This window comes from Salvelinus sp. IW2-2015, unplaced genomic scaffold (genome assembly GCF_002910315.2).
Source record: "Salvelinus sp. IW2-2015 unplaced genomic scaffold, ASM291031v2 Un_scaffold6445, whole genome shotgun sequence".
Classification (NCBI taxonomy): domain Eukaryota; kingdom Metazoa; phylum Chordata; class Actinopteri; order Salmoniformes; family Salmonidae; genus Salvelinus; species Salvelinus sp. IW2-2015.
This window is the reverse complement of record NW_019947707.1, coordinates 24,982-31,578: the sequence shown is the minus strand read 5'-3', so window position 1 is coordinate 31,578 and position 6,597 is coordinate 24,982. Positions and strand designations below refer to the sequence as shown.

General features: G+C 42.3%; 1 long non-coding RNA gene across 1 annotated transcript; it reads right to left on the bottom strand.

Annotated features, from left to right (window-relative positions):
- Positions 1 to 4,846: 4,846 nt before the first annotated feature.
- LOC112078892 (uncharacterized) lies at positions 4,847 to 5,571 on the bottom strand. Its single transcript, XR_002895804.2, has 2 exons — positions 5,443 to 5,571; positions 4,847 to 5,044 (listed from the first exon to the last, which is right to left on the bottom strand). It is a non-coding gene; the product is annotated as an uncharacterized lncRNA (long non-coding RNA).
- Positions 5,572 to 6,597: the final 1,026 nt, after the last annotated feature.

Here is a 6,597-nt window from a genome sequence, read left to right as displayed (position 1 = left end):
TAATGCCTTATAACGTAGAGTTTAGGTACAGCAGTGATAAGGAAAGCAAATGAGTAGCAGCGCCATCATCTGGGCTAATGTGGAACTGCAGGATCTTTGGGAATCAAGTGGCATCATGGCAGCTACAAACTACCCATCCCTTCACAGTAATGTGCCTACCCCAACCATAGTGTGGTGGCTCAGATAGTTATTTTCACAATGGTGGCCGTGTAACCAGTTCACCACAGTACAGCTCAGTACTGGTATATCAAGGTTCACCCAACTCCCATGCCCAGCATGAACTCTTTGTTTAGCCCCTAGCAGAGACACTCTACGATGGTTGCGTGATCGTTCTGAAAGGATCTGGTTTCTGTAAGCATTAAAAGGCTGAAACTCCCTAGCCCTCATGAGAGTTTCTGCCATGTTGCTTCACTGATCCAGTTCTTTCCTATCCATCTTCGAAGGTCCACCAATAGCTGTCTGGTTATCCACACTCCAAACTGGTACATATTCAATAATGAGAAGCTCAAGCTTTCTGCTCATTTATTCAACTTGTGAAATGCAAAGATTTTTGGTTGCAGTCATTAACAGGTTTCAGCCACCTAGGCCTGGCATACTAGCCTGAATCTCAGGATTCGCTGCACCCTGGCTGTTCATGTGGAAGTTGGAACAGTGGTCCACATTGTTCGGAGAGTTTGTTACAAGTACGTTGTGGAAGAGTGGACTGTAGTGAGAGGCTGCCATCTATCGGTAATAAACAGTATGACAACCATTAAAGATGTAAGGCAGGGCTCTAACTCTGGTTCATGACAGTTATCTAAAAACTCTACTTTGAGTCAAGGCAGATCAACTCAATAACCGTTCATAAAGGGACTAATAATTCTAAATGTAACTTTAGGCTGAAACCAACTGTTGTAGATAGGGTTAATGTGCATACATATACACAGTTCACTACACTATGAGGGGGGAAAACTACTACTATACACAAAAACATCTACTCTGGGAACAGAGTGTTATAAATACTGAGCTAGATGAGGAAAATCCCCAAACTGAAACACAGACAGTTTATACACAGTTAATGTTTTATTTAAAAAAAGAACTTACAGTTTATTTATACACAACTATTTATGAGGTTATAATCCTGTAGATAGAGAGCAGTGGAGGCTGCCGGGAGGAGATATAGGAGGATGGGCTCATTGTAATGGCTGGAATGTTYTAAATGGAACGGAGTTGTGGTTTCCATATGTTTGATACTGTTCCATTGAWTCCATTACAATGAGCCCATCCTCCTTAAGCTCCTCCCAGCAGCCTCCTCTGATAGAGAGCGTCTGTCTTGTGACAAGCATGCCCAKTTCACAATGCAGAGTAAACGGAGAGGAGAAAATGTAGAAGAGAGAGGGGATGAGGGAGGAAGAGGACTGAAATTCACGTAAGACCAAGGACAGATTTTAAAAAATGAAAACACCCTTGACTTTCAAGTAGTAGACAGGTACCAAATACAGTTCCTATAATGTTTTTTGTTAAGCATTTTTCCATGCCGTGTGCCCAATGTCCCCTGTAGTGAAAGCAGTAGGACTGTCTGGGTGTGGTGCGTTCCACTCTGGAGAAGCACAAAGACAGAACGCGAGGTGCACATGATGAATCGAGCCCCTCCACACCAGATGCATGCAAGACWAGTGCATGGGAGAGGTACAGTACAGTCAACACAGGGGTCAGGGGTGACGCCACGAAACAGGACTAGGTGGGGGGCGCCGATGGTGCAGATGGAAGCCAGGCCTCTACTTTCCCCTCTAATGTAATAGTCTGGACAGAAGCCACCAGCTGAGTCCCTCAGTACTGACTTCACTATACACAAAGTGTGGTTGTGTGTGTGTGTGTGTGTGTGTGTGAGATTGGGGGTGTGTGTGTGGGGTACCACTATCTCTTAGTAACACTAACCTTACTACAGTAATTGGTTTGGCCCCCTCCCACCTCGATATTACTCGGAACAGGTTGACTTGGGTCAGTGTTGATAGTGTGTTGGGGGAAATTAGATCTCACATTGGGTCAGTGTTGATAGTGTGTTGGGGGAAATTAGATCTCACATTGGTACACCTATGTTCTAATGTATTTAAGAGAGCGAGGGGCTAAAAATCTAATCAAGTAGTAAAACTTTCAATCTTTTCAAAAATAATTTCGAATCAAAGTTGCAATAGAAGCACACGTTTATTGGAGATTTTTGGATTGTAGGAGTCATTGAGTCTTCGACTTGGGAATTAAAAACAAACAGAAAAACAAAGGTTATAAATAGTCCTCTCATCATTGAATTAGTTTGGGGGGAATAAAAAGGAGTGAAAGAAAACAAAATATTTACCATGGCAACAGACCACAGCTGAGTACATGTCGTCTTTGGATCGCCCCGTTTGTGGGAACATCGACACTTCTGCTTGAAAACCAAAACCATAGTTATAACAAGGACAACACAAGAGCACTCTCTTTAAAAATACCGAAATATCACATTTGCTCCTCTATGCAAGTGTCCAAAACACAAAATGGCCTCCATCGCCTTTCTCCACTTATTCTGATGATATTTCTTTTTCTTTCTTTTTCACTTTAGTACAATACTGCATAAATGTGAAAAAAATAAGAAAAAAAACATTAAATCCAAACTGAATACTTAAAAAAGAAAGAAAATTKAAGTTCTAATTCTCTTCAGCATGACACAATTTGGCTGAAGCCTAAGTACATACACCTTTGTTTTAACAGCGGTGCCCGTAAATGATTTGATTAAAAACGAGAAAGAAAAGCGAAGGTTTCAATATAGAGTGAATAAATATAGGCAGCTCAGGAAACGGCAGAAGCCAATTGCAAGGTACTCTGCTGCGTATCCTTGTGACATCATTCTGTTTTTGCAGGCTCCATTTGGCCTGTGAGGAAACATGGGAACCCCAAACCCACTTTCCTGTCTTATACCAGGCAATGGATTGGAACCCAATCCATATTTGACCATCTTAATCCAGGAGCCTTGAACAGTCAAACTTTTAGGGAACACTGAAATTAAAAACAAAGAAAACCGTGGTCTCCCATCCAAGCTCTATCCCAATGTGGCCTTGATCACACTGCGCAGTGTCTGATACTTTCATCGGGCCCAATGCTTTTGTTTTGCACAGACTATCATACATTCAGTCTAGTTTCTCCACCAGTCAATTCATTGCCATTGTCTGAAATCACTCTCACGTTGATCTGTACATCTCTGAAGGGGACCAGCCGGTATAGATCCATGGAATATCTGATGTAAACCCTACAATGGACATTACCTTCAAACTTAAAATCAGCTATTGTTGTTTTACTTATCAGACAATTGCCTGAAACAAGCTAACTCTGTAATATACCCATATATGTCTTTAGRTGAAGACACCGCCCAGTAAACTAACTATCGCRACATCAAGTCAAAAACACATATCATAGTTTAGCGCGAGCAATAGGCTAAGTTGGTCATTTCAACAATGTTAGCAAAAAAAAGACCTGCAGATATCCCCCCTGCATTTCCCCCCATRTAAGAGTGAAGGGTAACCCAGGTAAATCACTAAGCCTTGTACACAACGCAACTCAATACTTCAGACAGTAGCCACACAAGCAGTACTACTTTAGTTGAGCCCTACACTAGCCTAGCGCAATACAGACCAACACAACGTCACTTCTGGATCATGCCCAAACTGTACAGAATGATGTCCCCCCCCCCCAAAAAAAAAATCCTGTCTTTGCCACCAAAATAAACAAATCAACAAGGTCCAAATCATCTAGGAGGGAGGAGTTTGTAGGAAATAAAACCTTGTGCTTTTCTTTTTTGTTACAAAAATGRTTCTTGCGATTTTTTCTACGCTCCTTTAACTTTTTTACAAAAACAGAGCGGAGGAGAATTTGTTGGGCGTCTGTGCTGTGGCCGGTGAGGTAAGGTCGGCKACTTCTACCTCACTTTTCAACACATCAGCGTTCAATCCCTCATTCTGGGCATTATTCACCCCTAAAACTTCAGTGGATACATAATACCTATGGCGTTCCAGGAAGTGATGTACTTTTCTAAAGGGGTACAGGTAGTCTGACAGCCACACCAGCTCGGACAGGCTCAGAGAGATGTAAGCGCTTTGATTGACGCGCTGGCTGGGTTCATAAGGCTCTAATGAGAAAGGTGAAGTATCACTGTACAAGCTAGGTGCTGCACACACACACCATAGGCAGCTCCTAACCCCAGCCAAATGAAAAGCACAAATGACAAATGAACACTAGGAAAACAACATTGGTGAAAGAAAATAGATATTGAAGCTGCAATTCCCCTCTTTCATGTTACTTTAAAATACCCAATCACCTGTCTAGCAGGACAAGTCGACAGCCAACGCCGGCAGGGTGATGTATCCAATTCAAATCCAACTTTACCATTCAAACAAAAATCAGATCCAGACAGGTACGAATTCGGCTGAAGACCTGGACCATAATTGCCATGACCATGAATATGACCTAACTCTCTAGTTCCTCTTCTTCAACACATTCATGAGATAAAGAGAAGGGAAATCCCCCGGTGCCCACCTCCCACTCAGCCCAGCCCATAGAGCTAGTCTCCATTTTGTCCGGTCGATGGTGCAGTGAGGGTAAGGCCGAAGGTCACCGGGTCAAAGGGGACATTCCAACTACCGGTGGAATGTGGGGACTGCTACCGCTAAGTCCAACGCACCTTTACAGGGATTGAAGGAGGAGAAAGCGACTGGGACATGGCAAAAACACAAAGCGGGTGGTGTGTGATATACGCCGAGGCTTGATATCCACAAAAATCCTTGTTTTAGCAATAATAATTATAATAATTATAATAATAATAAAAAAATCAATTTATATGAATATGATGTCTGCTTTCTCATGGTTAGGAAATCATACAGTCTGTGGTTTTAAAGGGGAGTTGTCTCCCATCACTACAACTCCATATCCTGGGCTTCGTCTTCAGAGAAATCCGACATGGAGCTTTCCGATGAGGAATCGCCCTGGCCCTCCTCCTGCTCCTTGAGAGCCTCCTCTGTTGCATATTTCTGGATGTACTCTGTGGAGAGCAAGGCAGCAGGGTCAGTAAGACTCAACCTCGTTGGCTAAGAGCTCCGAGCCAGGGAGCAGACAGGCGCTTTAAAACAGTGAACAAAGCAACAGCCAGGAGTGACAGACACACACACACCACCACTTAGCTATATCAAATCTGAACAAAGGGTAGACTATGGCTTAAGGCAGGGGTATCTACTTCACATGATCAAATAGTAATACAAAAAGAAGAAAATGTAGCTGCTGTATGTCAAAGTATATTATTGACCAACAGTATTATTTCATTAGTGAGCCTCCTGATTCTACATGGACCCATTACGCAACGTTTGAAATGAACATCTGCACTTCTGAATTCCCTTGAGACAGACAACACTGAGAAAGCAAGGCGTAGGGAGAGAAGCGTACCTTTGATTTTCTGTTTGTACTCCTCTGGTCGGTGGAGGTACATGGCGCCGCGTCTCCGTTCAGCGGGTCGATGGGGTTGGGATATGCCAGCAGCTGAGGCAGGAACGACTCAAGAATATTGGTGAGATCTGTGGAAGTGGACGAGAGAGGCAGAGAGAGACAGAGAACATAATGTTATCGATAAAACAGGGCACAATGAACATACATAGACTTTGATAAAATATAGACTCTTCCAATTAAAAAAAACATCTTTCTGACATAACTGGTAGGTGATAGTTATGTAATAGAACCCTTGCTTGCACCTATCCAATCATTTTAGGATGGGCCCTAGTTAAAATAAATAACAATTCTGCCGGAGGAAGGACTTCCACTAGATATACGGTTGCAGGCCTTGCTTTGTCTCTGCAAGAAAATTAGCACTCAAACAAAAATAGGCAATGCTGCAGATGTCTACTGGGTGCAATGATTTATATATACACACTAGATGACCTCTAGGGGGTGCTGTTTTGAAGCCACCACACCTCCATCTTGGAACTCCACCACCATTGGAAGCTATAGAAATGCATGTATAATGTCACATTTGTTTTTACCACGTTTACTCTATTACAGACTTAATTATATTATGTGAGCTAAACATAATAAAAAATATATTTTTTCCTTAAAGTAAATATTTTTTTTTTTAGACATTAATATTATTGTCCCCACGACAACACCACGACAACAACAAAATACTAAATACATGTCATCTTGTCCTTGAAACATTTAATTGAAATACTGTAGAATTCCACTCATTCTTATGGAGGACTGCTCCTACTGGGGAGTGCCAATATGGCCGATCGGTGCTTCAAAACCTCTCAATGGTCAATACACAGCATCAGCAATCCAGGGTTTATATACATTTACTGGGTGTCACTATTGGTCAAGTACAAATATGATGAGAAAAAACATTACCGGGTAAAACTGTAGACTGACTGTAACCCAGTGTTTTAGACATCAAATCAAGTGTTTTTCCCTACCCACAACAGGACCCAGGCCTAGAGTAGACAATGCTTCACTGATTGCCTTGTTTTTGTCCCAAGCCCTCCACTACAGTTCTGGAAATCTAATTTGTTAGAGCTCTCAAAGTCCATTACACTGCTGGAAGTCCACACAAAG